Below are 19,913 nucleotides of genomic sequence, written 5' to 3' on the forward strand. Positions count from 1 at the left end.
CGAGTAGCTGGGATTACAAGTGCACACTACCACGCCCAGCTAATTTTTTTATTTTCAGTAGAGACGTGGTTTCGTCATGTTGGCCAGACTGGTCTCGAACTCCTGACCTTCGGTGATCTGCCTGCCTTGGCCTCCCAAAGTGCTGGGATTACAAGCATGAGCCACTGCGCCCAGCCATAATGACAATTTTAAAAAACACATGGTGATCAATTTGCAAACTCCAGGCTGTGGTAAACTACAAAACAACTAGGCTTCTTTAACAAATAAACACAAAGGGGGGTAAAAACAGGGGAAACCTATGGTTTAAAAGATACTTGAGAGGCATACTAACCACTGAGGTGTATAGACCTTGTTTGAATCCTGATACAGATAAATTTTTAAAAATTTCTCAATCAGAATTATTTGAACATATGCTGGATATTTTATGTCATTAAGAAATTTTCCTGATATTTTATAGGATAATATTTATACAAAGTTTATATATGAAAAAGAGTAAACAGAAAAATATACACATAAAGTAACACAATCTCTGAAGGTCCTTTTAAAAAAGTGAGGAAAAGGAGTATGTGATATTTTTACCAAATATTTATTTGACATGACCATTACTTATGTAATAAGTCAAAGAATGTTAAAAACTAAATGTGAGATTAATTACTGGTGTGTGACACAGAATATAAGTAATTTGGGGGAAGAGCAATATTCATTATGCATAAATGGTAACACTGTAGATAGACATGCTCCAAACAACTGATAATTGATTTATCTGAACTTTAAAACGTCTACTCTCAAATTGGGGGAAAAAAACTTATGAGCACAACAAAATTAACTGCAGATCAAATATTACAAATATTTTAACTTCGAATTATTGGAGAGAGGAACTGAAAATTGAATATTTATCTAATACATGAAGAAATAACTTATCTTTGAGGGAGCATAAAAAATAAAAATGTCCCCAAATGTAAAACATTTTAAACATTTACAAAAATAAAAACAAAAGGAAAACTACAAAGGTAAAAACTGTAATGTACAAAGAATCCACTCAATTATGTAAGATATTGAGACTTCATTTATTTCACTGAACTAATATTTTTGAATACCTACTACGGGCCAACCATTGTTCTAGGTGCTTATCCTTGAAGAGAGAGTTACTACAAGGGAGCACAGGAAAGTCTACTGGGGTGCTGGAAATAGTCTACATCTTCACTTGTGGTTACTTGGATATATACATAGGTAAGAGTTGTGGACTTCAGTGTAAGTTGTACATGAAAAGTTCATTTGTGTTGCTTTCCATTTCTGCTAACTGTTCTTATACACACTACTTCAATTTTAATTCACAGAACCTTGAAACAAATTTCTACATAGAGTAGTATATTTATTATGACAGACGTTTTAAACAATCCAGGAGGAGAAAACAGATGTATACATTTAAAAAATGTTTCCATTAATAGAAAATAATTATATCAGTGGGTTCTATTTATTGATATATAGCACAAAAGTATTAATTGAACGCTTTTCAAATGTTTATTTCTCCATCAGCCACATACTTTATGCCGCCAGTTATGAATTTAATGATTTTCTCCCATATCAACATTTCTCAGTAGTCAGTGTATCAAATTCATAACTTTTGCTATGCACTACTAGCATAGTTACTTAATTTCTTTACTGGCCTTTAACTTTGATTAGCCTCAACTAATCCATGAATTACTGGCTTAAGCCAAAAGTTGCATATTTTCTAATATATGATACATAACTGTAAAAATTACAAATGTTCGTCAATGTACTAAAGTCATTTCATACAACCACACTGTTTCATCCTCACGAAATATCCATCCTCAAGTCATTCACTTTTCCTGTCCTGATGTAGCATGAGGACATACACAAATATTATATTATACTTGCTAGCAGTAAATCTCTTTTTTTTTTTTTGAGACAGGGTCTCCCTCTGTCACCCAGGCTAGTGCAGTGGCACAATCTCGGCTCACTGCAACCTCTGCCTCCCGGGTTCCAGCAATTCTCCTGCCTCAGCCTCCCAAGTAGCTGGAATTACAGGTGTGCACCACCATGCCCAGCTAATTTTTGTATTTTTGTAGAGACAGGGTTTCACCATATTGGCCAGGCTGGTCTCGAACTCCTGACCTCAGGTGATCCACTGTCTTGGCCTCCCAAAAGGCTGGGATTACAGGTGTGAGCCACCACACCTGGCCAGTAAATCTCATTTTTAAGTCCATAGCTCTATTGAGAACTAGTTGTGGACCACTTTACATCTCTGGACCTCAGTTTCCTCATAAGTAAAATTAAGAGGCTAAAATGTCAATTATTGAGACTCCTTAAAATTCTAATATTGTACAATCTAACAGCCAGCAGTTTTACTTTCTGTCTATATACTGCTGACATAATCACTGAAATGCAAAAGAATAGGTATATGGTACCACCCCAGCTTTAAGGTCCATATTAGGACCTGTCTTTAGAGTAATAAAGGAGGGTGGTGGGCTGGGGTTGACGGGGAGCAACATGAGGCAACTTACAATAATGACAACCAATCAATAAAGTACATTAATTACAGTTTTCTAAGGTCTTTCAACTTCAATTAAAATCTTTTTATTCTACCTAAACAGCAAAAAGTCAGTTCTTCAAAAGAAAAATCAGTTCAAGTAGGAAACCAAAACAATATGTTAAATATTTTATTACAACTGAAATACACATATATCTCCAAATCATTTGATGGAAGACCTTATCATTGAGTATAAATCTGTCAATTAGAATTACTTATCTTCCTTGCTTAAACCACAGCTATAATACATGGGTCTGAGAGCTCTACGGGTAGTTCTTTAAAGTGAAGCAAAATTTAAAACATTTGTAAAGCCATCAGTTTGGAGAATCCTACATGTTCCAAATACTTTCCTAGCTTTTCTAGTTATCTAAATTATCTTATGCATACCAAGACAGGCCCAGGGAAATACCTACAATAAACAGTGAGTTGCAATACAGAAGAGTCCTGAGCTTAGGGAACCCAAATATTTTATAATAGACACCAAGAATGACTGCCTTTTCTTTTCCTCAGAAGGAAAATACTATCATTATCTTCCAAGGCTGCTCACTAGATAAACATTCTTGAAAAGACAGTCTAAAGTAACAGGCAGTCACTGCTTTACTTACAAGATATGCAGAAAGGCAAGAAATCAATAAAGAGTTGTCTTCCAATTGTCTGTTTATCCCTGTCTACTTAACTGCTACCAAATACAAACCCCTGTAGCATTTCGCCTTTTAATAACTATTATTGTTGGCCAGGCATGGTGGCTCACACCTGTAATCCCAGCACTTTGGAAAGCCTAGGCAGGCAGATCACAAGGTCAGGAGTTCAAGCCAGCCTGACCAACATGGTGAAATCCCATCTCTACTAAAAATACAAAAATTAGCTGGGCATGGTGGCGCATGCCTCTAATCTCAGCTACTCAGGATGCTGAGGCAGGAGAACTGCTTGAACTGGGACCCGGGAAGAGGAGGCTGCAGTGAGCCAAGATCATGCCACTGCACTCCAGGCTGGGCTACAGAGCGAGATTCCGTCTCTTTAAAAAATAAAAAAAATTTTAAAAAAAAGTATTATTAATAACAGAAGATGAAATCATGATTCACAAGCCATTTCTAAGAAAATTCACTCTTGTAAATGACAGTTAGTTGTAATTAGAATTTTTTCTATGTGCTTTTAGACAATTTGAACAATCCTTTTATAAATAAATCATGCCTTGTCGAATCCAGTCTTAATAACCAAATGCTTCTGCAATGAAGTTAATCATCACCCAAAACGCTTCAGAAATTAAACGAATCAAGTGAGTACTGTAGAAAGGGTACATCCTAAAAGTAAGAGATAGTTGTCACATCAACATAGAAAGCCAAAAAAGACAAGGAAGTGTAATAGAATTTCACACATACACACACACACACACACACACACACAACGATATAGCTACAGCTATAGATATAGATAGCTACTAGGGAAGGCTGAGGTGGGACGATCACTTGAGCCCAGAAGACAGAGGTTGTGATGAGCTATAAAGGTGCCACTACACTCCAGCCTGGGCAACAGAGGGAGACCCTGTCTCAAAAAAAATAAAAATAAGTAAAGTATAGCAACTTTAAAATTCCATCACATTTTTCACTTCTTCCAACCTCCTCTCAAGCTATAACACAATCTTATGCCAGAATGAACTAAGGAGGCCAAAGTCCAAAACAGGGGTAGTGTGGTCTACCTCTGAAAAAGCAGTAAGAAGTTACTATGTCACTACTTCATTTCAATCTTAGTTTTTTTAACTATGCCAAAGCTAAAATACCATTATGAATTTCAAATGTGAGAAACATTAAGGATTCTAAGCTGTTTCTTATACTAAGGGTTTCTGCCTAGGAACAACAATTTTTTAAAGTGTTATGAACCAACAATCAGAAACTGAACTAGGATATTAAGGTGCATACTATAAGGAAAATACAAGACAATGCTGAAGCTCCAGAAAAATAAATTTAAGAAAACTGGAATCCTTGCTATTTTTCCCTTCTTGGGCACTTGTTACTATCCCCTTCCAAAAACAAATCAGTTGGGGAGTGGATTTGTAGAAACCTAATCAAAGCTTAGAAGGTATGACAGATTAAGAAACCCAGCTGAAACCTTTTGAGCCTCTAAACCATGAAGTAACTAACCATTTGTACTTGCCTTAGAATAGCAGCGTCATCCCAGCTCTGGATTACCTACCTGCTACTACAAAACAGAAAAAAAAAAAAAAAATCTTATTTAGGCCGCTGTTCATTTGGCTTTCTATTAAAACAGCAGATCTATATCTGAATACATTATTGAAACTCTTTCTGTGAAGAACTGAAGAAGCTGGTGGGGAAGAAGACTCGAGATGAGAATAGGCTCATTATTCAAAGCTCAGCATGGCTCAAGTATAGTAAACAACGAGGAGAACTATCCGAGATAAGGCTCTAGAGACAGTAGAGTCTGTATTTTATTCACTGTGAAAGAGGAAACCAACGAAAAGCCTGTGCAAGGCAGGAACATGATCCACTTTATATTTGAAGACACATTACTAGTTGCTTTAAATGCATTATTATATCATGTAGTTATCATATAAACCCTATAAAGCAAGTAATTTTTCACTATAGCCCCATTTTCAAAATGAAAACACGAAGGCACAGAGTGGTGAAGTAATATGCTGATTGCTCATTCTGCACCATCCCCAAGAGCCTCTATGATATGATATTCCTTTAACATGTCAAGCAGATTTCCATATTTTTTTTCTTTTCTTTTCTTTTCTTTTTAGACACAGGGTCTCATTCTGTTACCCAGGCAGGAGTGCAGTGGCAAGATCATAGTTCACTATAATGCTAATTTTTTTTTTTTTTTTTTTGTAGAGAAGTCTCACTATGTTGCCAAGGCTAGTTTTGAACTCCTGGCCTCAAGCAATCCTCCCTCCTCAGCCATCCAAAGTGCTAGGATTACAGCTGTGAGCCACCACACCCAGCCTCCATAAGGTTTTTGTATCTGCTGTTCTTTGCCTAAAACACTCTTCCTTCAGGTTCACTCTCTCACTTCTTCAGGTTTATTTGTTTAAATGCCATTTTATCAAATAGATCTTCCCTGACCATCCTAGCTACAAATAGCAAAATAGCAACTTGCCTCCTCCCATCCTTTTATTCACCTTTTTACCAACTACTTTTTTCTCCAAGACACTTAATGTTTGTCTATATCCCCAAATATAAGTACAGTATATTATATCCCCAAATAGAAGTGTTCCATGATAAGTAGTTTGTTTTGTTCAGTGAGGTATTCCCAATACCTAGAAGAGTGCCTACCACAGTTGGTGCCTATCACAGTAGGTGCTCCTTAAACACTTAAGAATTGCGGACTGGCAGAGATGAGGAGCTAACTTTATCATCAAGCAAACAGATTCTTTACAGTACAATAAAGCAATAAAGGCATGAAGGCTTAATTCACTTCCCGGAAGACATAACAAAGGAGTATTAGGCTGAAGATCTTCCACCTCCAGAAACAATGTAAGTTCTCATCAATGAACTACATAAATGAACCCAACTATATACATAATAAATTGCCATCACTATTATTTTTATTAAATGTTATAGTACCATTGTATTAGTTTATTCTCACACTGCTATAAAGAACTGCCCGAGACTGGGTGATTTATAAAGAAAAGAGTTTTAACTGACTCACAGTTCCACAGGGCTGAGGAGGCCTCAGGAAACTTACAATCATGGCTAGGGGCAAAGGGGAAGCAAGGACCTTCTTCACATGGTGGCAGGAGAGAGAAGAGTGAGCAAGAGCAGGGAAAATTGCCTTATAAAACCATCAGAAGTGATTTTTTTTTTTTTTTTTTTTTGAGACAGAACCTCACTGTGTGGCCCAGGCTAGAGTGCAGTGGCCGGATCTCACCTCACTGCAAACTCCGCCTCCCGGGTTTACGCCATTCTCCTGCCTCAGCCTCCCGAGTAGCTGGGACTACAGGCGCCCGCCACCTCGTCCGGGTAGTTTTTTGTATTTTTTTAGTAGAGACAGGGTTTCACCGTGTTAGCCAGGATGGTCTCGATCTCCTGACCTAGTGATCCGCCCGCCTTGGCCTCCCAAAGTGCTGGGATCACAGGCATGAGCCACTGCGTCCGGCCAGAAGTGATTTTTAAAGTCATTGTATCACCTTTTATCACTCAATTAGTATCATAAAACAAGCACAAAGAGAAACAAGTTGTGTTACTTAAGTGACACCATTCTCCTTTTCTTAGTTAGCTTCCAAGCAGATTAGCAATCTAAATGTGACTTTCAGTAATTCAATGGTAATAAAGTCTTCCCTCCATCATTCAAGTTAGGTACAACTAGGTTATAAAAAACTAGTCCCTTCAGACCAATTGCTTGTACATTTCTACAGGCACCTTTTTGGCAAACCCACATGGATTTTAAGAAACGGAGAATATGGCCGGGCGCGGTGACTCAAGCCTGTAATCCCAGCACTTTGGGAGGCCGAGACGGGCGGATCACGAGGTCAGGAGATCGAGACCATCCTGGCTAACACGGTGAAACCCCGTCTCTACTAAAAATACAAAAACTAGCCGGGCGAGGTGGCGGGCGCCTGTAGTCCCAGCTACTCAGGAGGCTGAGGCAGGAGAATGGCGTGAACCCAGGAGGCGGAGCTTGCAGTGAGCTGAGATCTGGACACTGCACTCCAGTCCGGGCGGACAGAGCGAGACTCCGCCTCAAAAAAAAAAAAAAAAAAAAAAAGAAACGGAGAAGAAGAAGAGAGAAAAATATTAATAAGATGTATCAAATTGTGACAATATGTGAAGAGTATTGTGTATACACAAACAGGAAACAATTGAAAGCCTTCAACATGGGTGGGTGGGGGGAGGGATAACTGAATTAACAGGCCATGTAGTAAAACTTAACAAATCCAGTAGTCTTGAAGGTACGGTAATTGTTCAGTTTTGAAGGTATAGTAATTGAGTACTGGGCACTAAAAAAAAAAAAATTAACCAAAAGGCCGGGCGTGGTGGCTCATGCCTATAATCCCACCACTTTGGGGAGGCGAGGCAGGCGGATCACCAGGTCAGGAGATAGAGACCATCCTGGCTAAACCCGTCTCTATTAAATATACAAAAAATTACCCGGGCGAGGTGGCGGGCGCCTGTAGTCCCAGCTACTTGGGAGGCTGAGGCAGGAGAATGGCGTGAATCCAGGAGGTGGAGCTTGCAGTGAGCCAAGATGGCGCCACTGTACTGCAGCCTGGACCACAAAGCAAGACCCCGCCTCAAAAAAAAAAGAAGAAGAAAAAAAGGCCAAAAAATATACAGAAACTGACAAATCTGTTCCTTAAAATTTTTTTTTCTAAACAAAAATTTTTTGTTGTGGACTATATCTGAGGCACTATCTTCTCTAAGAAGAGAAAAATCCTGTGCTCCTTAAGCTGAAATAACACTCTAACTTCTCTGATATTCACCCCAATTAAACTAGGTGGTATCAGAAAATGAAAAGCACTTAACATATTTAAGAAAACACCACAGTGAAAAAAATCACTATAAATTATCTATTTTAAGCAAAATTATTTGATGTTGCTCAAACATAGCAAAACTAGATTATTTCACTTTATATTTGTTAAAAATCATAAAATCATCTCCCTTCATCACACACTGAATCTACGAAGTAATTAATAATGAATACAATGAATGCTTATATGTATTATGATCATGGCAAATCTATAAAGGCTGAAAGGCTTGGGTTCAATTAAGTTAATATTGTATTATAAGATATTTTAAAATGTTATATCCACCTAGACACTATAGCAGTATTGGATTTTTGTTTTAACCTGTCCAGACCCATTTCCCCTTCCTCTGATAACATCCACCTTGATCTTCTTTTGGGAAAGGAACATCCCTCCTCCAACATATGCAATCTTGGTACTCCACGCTCTCCTAGCAAAAAGAGTGGACAAAAAAAACCGAGCCAGACCCATCAGTCTGTCTCTGTCTCTCTCTCTCTCTGAGAAATGTGAATCATGAGCAGAGTGATCATGTGAATGAAAAACAATCACAAAAAAAAACTATCCTAATGGGGACTCCACAAAGATTGTTGCTTTCTGCTCTCTAGATCCCTAAAGCTGTTCAAATGTCTATTATTTCTAAAACTTCACTCTTCATCTTTGAAGAAAATGAGCTTATCATCCTAGTAAATCATTTAAGTTACCCAAAGCTTTCTCTTACTTGAAGCAAAAAACCCTTAATTGATATAGATACTATTTCAGACATTTGTAACTAAAATAGTCTACCTTTGAATAAGGAAATAAAATAAAAATTAACTTCAAAATATTTTCAAATGAATCTAAAAAAGTGAAATCAATGTCACACCTAGAATATTTTAAAACACCATATATCCTACCATAAGAAAAAAATACAATAGCATAGTATTCATTTATGTGTTTCTTGCTAGGTTTTTTAACTGCATTACATAAGACCTATCCTATAAGCATATCCAAGTCCAGGTTTTTTTTAAGTCCAGGTTTTGGTAATAATCATAAGGAGAAAAAAATGTTTACTCAGAAATCTCTTCTTCAATTTTCATTTGGATCCTACTACTCAAGGTGCCTTCTCTGGAGCTCCTGCTTCATTTCTTCTTACCCACTATCAAACGAAGGATTTGTGGTAAACTACATGATTAGGACTAAGAAGAAAAACATTTCTGAAAATATCTATTTGAGCAGCTGGCTGATATTTCCATTTGTCTGACTGATCTTGCAATCCACTGAAGTCTTTATGAGGCAAATACAGGAGCAGACACAAACAAGTGATGACCAGCCCTCTGAAAGCACTTGACCACGATCAGTCTATATCAACAACTTAAAGGGGGGAAACTCAACCGCTCAAATGAGACTATTACCCTCAAATCCACCTCACTACCTACCAATTATCCAAAATTCTAAGCTGTTTTAAGTGCAAAGATTAGAAATGTCTTTCAAAGAAGAAATGTGATTTCAGTAGGAAAAAAAATATATCTATATTCCTACTATGGCCTGGGACTTACTATTCACCAAAACAAGTTAATTCCAGCGCATAACCAACATCCATCGTCATTTCCAGTATGTGAGAAATGAGGCAAAATAAACAGAAGATAAAATCCCTATCTAGGAAAGCACACAATTTAATTGGAAAGACCAAAAATACACATGAAATAAAACACTCATATGCAATCAATATTATTAATTGAATGTTACATTTTACCTTTTCTCCTAATATTTTTACTGTAAAGTGGTTTAAGAAGGGAAAAATACCTGAGTGCTATTTTGAAACCAAGAACTATATTCATTAATGAGATTTTTTAAATGTCCATTTATATGTAGTTAGAAACAAAATTAAATGCAATTTTTATCTAACATTTTTCTTCAATTCAACAAGTTCCCAGTTAGCACACACTAGTTTGGCAACTGCCATTACAGTACCTCAAATGTTCCTGCAAAAGACTGCTTCAGGCAAGGATAGGAATGTTTCTGTTAAAGAATGGGAGAAGAAGGAAAAGAAACACAATTTTAAATTGAAAAGTGTTACAATTTCATTTCCTGTCAAGTATCAGACTTGATATTTAAACACTGGGCTTCTGGTACACACTTTTGTTGCTGCAACCCCAATTTACTGACCTTCTCAAAAATCATATACTATTGGCATCTAGAGTTGCTTACTACCAATAACGAGCTAAAGAAGAATACCAATTGCTGTCTAATTCCTTCTGACCAGCTGAAAGTACTTTGCTTCTTCCTTAGTATATACAATATCTGCATTGGAAAATAACAACCAGAAAGTCCCTAGTGGGGGCAACATCTTGGAAAGCAGAAACTCACAAAAAGAAACAAATGAAAAACAAAAATTAGCAACACATACACACAACCAATGAGGTCAAGAGAGTAAACTATGCAAAGTTTTTTTTACTGTTTCCGAGATGATGTTGGGTTGGAAGATTTACACTACCTTCAAAACTTACAAAAATAACCAAAATAATGTGGTACTAGCATACCACACATATATCAATAGAATAGAATAAGGATTCTAGAAATGGATCCATAAACAGAGTCAATTAATTTTCAACAAAAGTGCCAAGGAAACCCATTGGGAAAAAGCAGATACTGTCAGTAAAAACTGGATGGTCATTAAAAACAACAAAAACAACCACAGCAGCCTGGTTTTTACACTAAACAAAAATTAACTCAAAATGAATCACAAATGTAAATACAAAAGCCAACATTATAAAACTTCTAGAATAAAAATGGGAAAATAAAAATTTGTAGACAAAAAATTATTGATATGCAAAAAATACAAACCATGAAAGAAAATGCAGATATGCTAAATTTCAAAAAATTAAATTACTTCCCTTTAAAAAGTTTAATTTTAAAAAGGCAAGACATAAACTGTTAGAAAATATGCACAACACATATATTAGACAAATGACTCAGATTCTGACTATATAAAAAACCTTAAAATCAATAAGAAAACAATTTTTTAATGAATAAAAGATTTAAACAATTTATAAAAAAATACAAATGGCTAATAAATCTAAGAAAAGATGCTTACTACCACGGTCACCAGTGAAATGCAAATGAAAAACCACAATGAGATACTACTACACAACCACTAGAATGTTAATTAAATTTTTGTAACTGAAAATGTAAGTGTTGATGAGAAGGGCAGCAACTGGAACTCTCATATATTGCTGGTGAGATGCAAAATGGTATGGCTATTCTTAAATATTTACCAAAGAAAAATGGAAACATGTCCACTCAAAAATTTGTACATGGAGGTTCATAGTAGCTTCATTTACAATAACTGAAAATTACAAACAAGTCAAATGTCTATCAAAAGGTGAATGGATAAACAAATTGGACATTCATTACAATACTGTAGTAATATTCCTATGCCATGGAATACTATTCCAAAATAAAAAGGAATAATATCAAAAATATGCAGGGCAAAATAAACCAGAAAAGAGTACACACTCTATGATTCCGTTCATATGAAATCCTAGAACAGACAAAAGCAATCCACAGTAACAGAACCTGAATCAGTCATTGTCTGACATAGAATAGGAAAGGGAAAAATTAAGTTCAAGGGGCACAAAAGAATTTTGGGGACTGATGGAAAGTTCTATATCTAAATTGTGGTAGCAGTAACATGAGCGTATACATTTGTCAAAATGAATCGAACTATGTACTTCAAATGGGTTCATTTTATTCAGGTGTAAATTATACTTGAATAAAGTAGTTTGGGGTTTTTTTAGCATTTTTTTAAGTGATATTGGTGGGGTAAGAGGTGGAAAGCAGGAAAGACTACAGAAGTAGAGAAAGGCAAAATGACGCTGTTTAAGTAGCAATATTTAAAATCAGAAAAAAATGTTAAAAATCTAGCACAACTAGGCCAGGCACAGTGGCTCACACATGTAATCCTAGCACTTTGGGAGGCCGAGACAGGCCGATCACCTGAGGTCAAGAGTTAGAGACATGCCTGGCCAACATGGTGAAACTAAAAATACCCAATACTAAATACTAAAAATACTAAATACTAAATACTAAAAATACCAAAAAAAAAAAATCTAGCACAACTAAAACTAAGAGTGTAACTGAGATAATTTATTTAATTTTGCCTGTAAAATGGGAATAACTCACAGGATAGCTGTGAAAAATAGATGAGACAGTTAATCTTATCACTGTACTACTTAACATTATGTATGTTGGTAAATTACAGCAACACGATTCATATTAGTTGAATTTGTATCTACCCATGGTAAGTGTTAAGGTGAAGCAAAGAAAGTAAGTAAAAGTTACATGGAATAAATCCTGAAAGAATTTCTAGAGGAAATTATCTTAAGATGCCACTTTTGAAAAGAGAAAAGGAAATGGGTAGAAAGGAAAGAGAGGCCTACAGGTGGAGGGAATTGTACCGTGCAGAAGAACGGAGGTGGAAAAGAGCAAGTCATATGCAGGAGATGGCAAAATTAGCATGCCTGTGGCAGCAAATCCATATATGGGAGTATCAGAAAAAAAAAAAAAGAGTAATCTTCCCATCTGACGCAAGCATTCATTTAAATGTTACAGTAGGACCCAGAAATGCAACTTCCAGGGGATGCTATGATACACGATAAATATATTCAACCGTTTAAAACAGAGAAAAATAAAAAGTTCCATCTTTGTACTTAAAAAATGAGAACGCTTACAATTACCAGCTTCAGTCTCTTGGAGGTTAGCCACAGTTCTTCCCAAAAGAAAAAAAATAATTATAATTATTAAAATGTAATTACAGCTAAGCAACATATGGACTTGCTGCGCAGCTGTCCCTGTGCTTCTGAAAGAAACTATTAAAGCCTTTACATTCTGCAAAGTCTGATTTCTATAAATGACTGGTATTTGGAAAATAAGATACAAGAAAATCTGCCCAAATAACTAATCAGCTACAACACGAATTATTTCATAGCATACTACTTAAAAGGTATCAGAACACTAAAATTGTATTTCAACAGGCATAATATGACCAAGACCAGGATTCCTGGGCATTTATAATTTTAAACTGTTTTTACATTTATACATTTAAACATTTAAACATGTTTAATTAAAGAATGCAGGGTTACCATTGTTATGATGTGCAAACTGACTTAAATCTTAAGATTTTGCATATAGAACAGTGTTTCATACACAGAACAGAAAAGTATTACTTTCAATGTCTTATCTCTGGGAAGAGATAACTAAGATAATAGTTATCTTATAGTAATAACTTGAGCAAATTAAGTTCTCTGAATGAGAGAAATATACAGAAATGTACAATGAGAGAGATTCACAATGAGAAATAAAATATTAAAGGACAACAGGCCAGGTGTGGTGGCTCACGCCTGTAATTCCAACACTTTGGGAGGCTGAAGCAGGTGGATAACTTAAGGTCAGGAGTTCAAGACCAGCCTGGTCAACATGGTAAAACCCCATCTCCACTGAAAACAGAAAAATTAGCTGGGCATGGTGGCGGGCACCTGTAGTCCCAGCTACTCGGGAGGCTGAGGCAGGAGAATCACTTGGTCCCAGGAAGTGGAGGTTGCAGTGAGCTGAGATCGTGCCACTGCACTCCAGCCTGGGCAACAGAGCAAGACTCCGTTTCTAAAAAATAAATAAATAAAATAAAATAAATAAGGGACAATAATACTGACCTTTAAACGCAGCAGCAGCAATGGGGTTTGCTGAGGACAACAAAGCTACAGAATTAAATCAATTTAAGTCTCTTTATTGAGAAAGGCTGTTATATAGTGACAGTCAGCTAACTAACAAGGTTTTATCTGCTCCATCTACATTAAGGCCATACCAATTAGAGACCCTGACTCAGAGTAGAGAATGTAGAGGCTAAAGAACAACCTTAATGACTTTTGCTTTTTGAACCCATATATTATACATCAATGTAGTCACTAAAATATTTACAAACACATAAAAATTTGATGTTATATTGTTTAGAATCATTAATAATTTTCCTTTTCATGATAGTAGTTTATACTATTAAATACTTTTTAAACCACTAACTATATATTCACTTTTTAAAAGTGTGTATTTGTTCCTATTTTAAGAAACACAAATTGGAAAAAACTTCTTAATAATAAGATTAGCAATAAAACACTAGTCAAGACTTGTCACTAACTTTTGTTTTTTTTTGTTGAAAGGAGATTTTAGGAATGTGACACACCTATAGATTATTATTTTTAAATGAGGATTATGAAATATTTTAAATCAAACACCTGTAACAATGATTAATGGGATGACAGGCAACATGAAAGCAAGCCCTTTAAGTATAGTTCAAAGGCTTTATCATTGTAAATAAACTTATTTAAAGATAAAAAGTTTGTCTATGGGACATCTATATTATTCAGAACTTTGAGGCCCAGTGCAGTGGCTCATGCCTGTAACCCCAGCACTTTGGGAGGCCAAGGTGGGCAGATCACTAGAGGTCAGGAGTTTGAGACCAGCCTGGCCAACATGGTAAAACCCTATCTCTACTAAAAATACAAACATTAGCCGGCTGTGGTGGCACATGTCTGTAGTCCCAGCTACTCGGGAGGCTGAGGCAGGAGGCTGAACCTGGGAGGCAGAGGCTGTAGTGAGCCAAGATCACACCACTGCACTCCAGCCTGGGTGACACACTGAGACTCCATCTCAAAAAAAAGGAAAAAAAGAAAAAAGATTAGAACTTTGAGGATGAAGTTCAAAATTTAAAGGAATAAAAAAGGAATGAGAAGTCCTAAGAGAATACTATTAAATAACTGGGTAAGTATCCTGACTCTCTTACTGAGGGTAGGAATTATATTTTGAACCACCTACCTTAGAACCATGCCACCCAACAGCCACACAGAGAGAAAAAAAAGACAGATATCAATTTTTAAAAAGTAAATTTAAATTAAAGCTCTGCCTAGGGAAGTCACTGTTGGAGTCATTCATTTTCCCAATATTCTTCTTTACACTTGTGTCTCTGCTTTAATAAAACCCTATGCAGAAAAAATAAGAAAAATTTTTTAAGTGTTTAAGCAAAAAGTCAAAAAGGGCAAAGAAATTTAAACATATGTAAAGGTAACAAGAAAATATTAGAAAAATAAATGCCGAAGTTTAAGAATAAGAGTGTATGAAATGTCAGTGTACTAAGAAGACTATGGACAAAGTTAAAAACAGATAAAAATAAAAGGATATACAAATGAAAAACTAAAAGGAAATAACATCAGCAACTTAAGACACTGAAAACAAGAAAACAAAAGCCATCTTTCAATCAATGTAGTATTAATAATGCAGCAATGCTAATTCAAAAAATGAACACCTTTACCCAAAAACTCTTCAAAGACTGCTTTTCCCTCCTAAGTTTTCTCCAGAAAACTTTACTTAGCAAATAATCTCACAATAAAAAGCCAAAGAGTGAAGAGCACAGCTCCTGGTCTCATACCAATGGCTACTATCCCTAGTGCTGTGGCTTTTCTAAGACACTTATGCAAGAAGATAGCACAATCCCTCAAAGAATGCTGAGCAGGCCATAAGTCCCATTTGTCTTAACTTCCCATGAGCAGTCAACGGGTACAACCAAACACAGACCCATACACATCCCACATCCCCTAAAAAAGAAGTCTGGATTTTCAGTCAGAAAACAATCAGCTTCAAGGAAGCTTCTTTTTTTAGGTCATTGTTATCTTAAAAGCAGCAAGCATGTCTGCTGAGTATACCAGTAAATAAGAAATTATCTTTTTGAATCTTGTTTCTAACATCCTTCCTCCCCCGATCATTGTGTTTTTAACTTGGCAAAGCTTATCCCCTTAAGTGTTCACAGCTAGATTGAGATCATTACTTTTCATATAAAATTCTAGAAAACCTCTGCCCTTTGAAATCCTGGTATTCCTTAACAGCATTTTAGAGCTATCAAGACACTTCAAGTCAACCTCTCAATAACCATAAATTTTAGAGATCACGAAATGAACACAGAGGGGTTAAGTGACTACTTGTCCAAGATCCCTGGGCAAGAGACCAGAACCAAGGTCTCTTGAGTCTAATGTTCTAAGAATAAAATACACACAATCAATGGGAGGAATTATTAGGAATCTGACTTTTAGATTTAAGATGTATTGACTGGTAGAAAAACTGCAAAACAGCATTACAATAGAGTAACAGTTCTGTTTTAAAAAAAAATATATAGTCTCTCTGTGTGTGTGTGTGTGTGTGTGTGTGTGTGTGTGTGTGTGTACAGAGAGAGAAATCTAGAAGAATAACACCAAACTGCTAACAAAGTGGGCTATTTCAGACATAAAGTGGTGGCAACAGAAGCCAACTTAATGCGTTTTTATAGTTGCTAGAATTTATATTGAGCACACATTGATATAATAATTGTATTTTTCTTTAAAAAAAAAAAAAAAAAAAACTTAGGCCAGCAAACCCATTTCACACAGAAAATTATCCCAAAATGGCTTAACTGTCTCTCTCACACACACACACATGCACACAACTCCAAATATATTATTTTGTAAATGAGATTAACCTTGAAATTACTTTTCACATCAAATGTGGTCTTCCCTTAAGAAGAACAAAACCTTAACATGTTAGAATTCTTCTAACAAGTTAATTAAGAAAAGTAAGTCTGAGTTATAAAATGCATTTAAAAACATTTTTCCTTTAGATACATAATAGTAACAGAAAAAAAAAAAACAGCATAGCAAATAATCTCAGGGTAGACCAAAGAGTAAAGAGCACAGCTCCTGATCTTTCATACCAACGGCTACTATCCCTAGTGCCCCAGCTTCTCTCAAGACACATAATGCAAGAAGATGGCACAATTCCTTACACCATAATAGTAATTCTACAGTAGCAATAGAAAGTATTTGTAATAAATATTTGCAATTTAAAAATTATTTAGATGTGGTCAGTCGCAGTGGCTCACGTCTGTAATCCCAGCACTTTAGGAGGCCAAGGCAAGTGGATCATATGAGGCCAGGTTTGAGACCAGCCTGGCCAATACTGTGAACCTCATCGCCAATAAAAACACAAAAATTTGCTGGGTGTGGTGGTGCACATCTGTAATCCAGGCTACTCAAGAGGCTGAGGCACGAGAATCGCTTGAACCCAGGAGGCAGAGGTTGCATTGAGTCGACATCATGCCACTGCACTCCAGCCTGGGTGACACAGAGCAAGACTGTCTCAAAAAATAATAATAATAAACAAAAATTATTTAGATGTAAATGCATACTGCTTCAACAGTTTTTATCACATTAAAAATAGGGCATAGGCCAGTTGAGGTGGCTCACACCTGTAATCCCAGCACTTTGGGAGGTAGAGGCAGGCAGGTCACCTGAAGTCAGGAGTTCAAGACCAACCTGGCCAACATGGCAAAACCCTGTCTCTACCAAAAATACAAAAATTAGCCGGGCTTGGTGGCAAGTGCCTGTAATCCCAGCTATTCGAGAGGCTGAGGCAGGGAGAATTGTTTGAACCCGGGAGGTAGAGGTTGCAGTGAGCTGAGATCATGCCACTGCACTCTAGCCTGGGCGACATGGCAAGACTCTGTCTCAAAAAAAATAAATAAATAAAAATAGGCCAGGCATGGTGGCTCACACCTATAATCCCAGCACTTTGGGAGGCCGAGGCGGGCAGATCACCTGAGGTCAGGAGTTCAAGACCTGCCTGGCCAACATGGAGAAACCCCGTCTCTACTAAAAATACAAAATTAGCCAGGCTTAGTGGCACATGCCTGTAATCCCAGCTACACGGAAGGCTGAGGCAGGAGAATCGCTTGAACCCAGGAGGCAGTGGTTGTAGTGAGCTGAGATCACGCCATTGCACTCCAGCGTGGGCAACAAGAGCAAAACTCCATCTCAAAAAATAAAAATAAACATAAAAAAATAAAGCATAATGCTTACTTCACCACTCCCTCCCTTTAAAGACTCTCCTGAACTTTTAGTTCTTCTGTCTCTTTAACCAATTCTTTGACTCTTTCACTAGCTCCCCCTCTATCTCAGGGTTTCATTCTAGTAGAGATGCTTCTCTTCCTCACAGTCTCCACTACCACCTTCAGTGCAGGTACTGTCCATATCACCAGTCTAGAACTTTCTCTTGCATTCAAAAACCATATACTTAATGATCTAGAGCAGAGTTTTAAAAACTTTAGGATGCACCACAATCATCTAGAGGGCTTGTTCCAAAACAGATTTCTGAGACCCACCCCCAAAGTGTCTGATTCTATAGGTCTGGGGTAGAGTCCAATAATCTGCATTTCTAGTAAGTTCCCAAGTGATGTACTTTTAGAACCACTGGCCTACAGGATTCTCCCCTTGGATGAATCATAGATACACTAAACTGTCTCCCAGCATCTACCCTCATCACCCTCCAAACCACTATTCACTTAGCATCCAGAGAGATCAATCCAAACCTGACCATTTCATTCCTTTGTTTAAAATCCCCTAATAGTTTTCAAGAGATTTGAAGACAAAAAGCAAAATCTTTAACATGGTCTCAGGCCTCACATGATCCAGTCCCTACCTCCTATACCACAATGTTATCTTTCTCATATTTTTTAAAAGACTCTAGTCACAGTGAACTCGTTCAGTTCCTAGCAAAGGCCAATTTCCTTGATCTTCTAAAATCTTTAAACAAGATGTTCTGTGAGAAATATTCTTTTCTCCCTCAGATCATCTTCTTTGGCTCCCCTCCCCCACTAGGTCAGCACATTTTTATATTGCCCTATATTTCTTCCTCTCAGCATTTCCCACAATGGGAATTACATAGTGAATTGTGCAATTAGGAGTTTACTGTCGATTTTCTACCACTCTCCACACAAACGCTCGAAGAGGTCAGCGAGCACATATGCCAAGCTCCTACTGAATTTTCAGCCACTTACACAGTAACTTGCACTGAAATCTATTGAATTAATGGTCTTGTAACATTAAATTATTCTGGTACCTCAAAGGGGAAAGTATTATTAAAAAGGTCCTAGAGGCATTTTTCAGTGTCCTTTAATTTTTACAAATGAGGACACTCCATTAAAGTCCAACATTTGGGAGTTAAACAAGAAAAATAATACCTTCAAAACAGAAAATGAAATCTCCCTATCACAAGCTCCTCTGAACTAAGATATATAAATATGTCATATATATATTATATATATATATATATATTTCTTCCTCAGCACTTCCCTCAATGGTAATTACATAGTGAAATGTGCAATTAGGAGTTTACTGTCGATTTTCTACCACTCCCCATACAAGTTTATTACCTACACCAAGTATAGCACTGATATCCAAAAGCTACTCAGTCACTTACAATGCTAAGATAATTTTTGCAAAAAAATTTAACTTAGATATAAGCCTGCATCAAAGAATGCACTCCAAAGGGGTAGCTACCTGGAATTAAACCTAGCCCTGGATAACCACAAACTACATAATAACTATTAATACAACTAATACTTAAATAAGCTAAGATAATTATTTGCAAAAAGTTTAACTTACATGTAAGTCTGCATCAAAGAGTATACTCTGATAGGGTAGCTGCCCAGAATTAAACCTAGCCAGGGATAACCACAAATTACATAATAAATATTCATATAAACCAGAATTAAATTATCATTCAAATCTATGTAAATATTGTTCTATAGATTTTGTTCTTCTTTAAAATACGAAGAATAATTCATTTGCCGACACTTTTCTCTACAGCACAGTCCCAAATCACAGTAGCACCAACACGTGGGAAACAGAACAGGTGTAACACTCAGGATATAACCTTAATATAGCAGAATTAACATACAAGTAAAGGTCATCTCCATTCAGAGTAGTCACTTTCAGAGACTAGTTTCAAGTTGCCATCCCACAAAACAATTTTGGAACTCCTCTTTTTCTAACC

The 19,913-nt window shown here is 36.6% G+C and overlaps 1 protein-coding gene across 3 annotated transcripts in view; it reads right to left on the reverse strand.

The window, feature by feature from the left end:
- The window catches only part of OSBPL8 (oxysterol binding protein-like 8), a 217,437-nt gene that overhangs the window by 182,047 nt on the left and 15,477 nt on the right, over positions 1–19,913 (reverse strand). The window contains exons 2-4 of one of the 3 annotated variants that reach the window (XM_011929373.1): positions 13,718–13,747; positions 12,740–12,777; positions 9,981–10,028 (exon numbers count right to left, since the gene is read on the reverse strand). The exons of the other annotated variants lie outside the window; for them this stretch is intronic. The gene's annotated coding sequence lies outside the window, so the exon portion shown is untranslated. The remainder of the gene's footprint in view (positions 1–9,980; positions 10,029–12,739; positions 12,778–13,717; positions 13,748–19,913) is intronic. 3 annotated transcript variants of the gene reach the window in all.

Source organism: Colobus angolensis, unplaced genomic scaffold (assembly GCF_000951035.1).
Source record: "Colobus angolensis palliatus isolate OR3802 unplaced genomic scaffold, Cang.pa_1.0 Scaffold80, whole genome shotgun sequence".
Taxonomy (NCBI): domain Eukaryota; kingdom Metazoa; phylum Chordata; class Mammalia; order Primates; family Cercopithecidae; genus Colobus; species Colobus angolensis.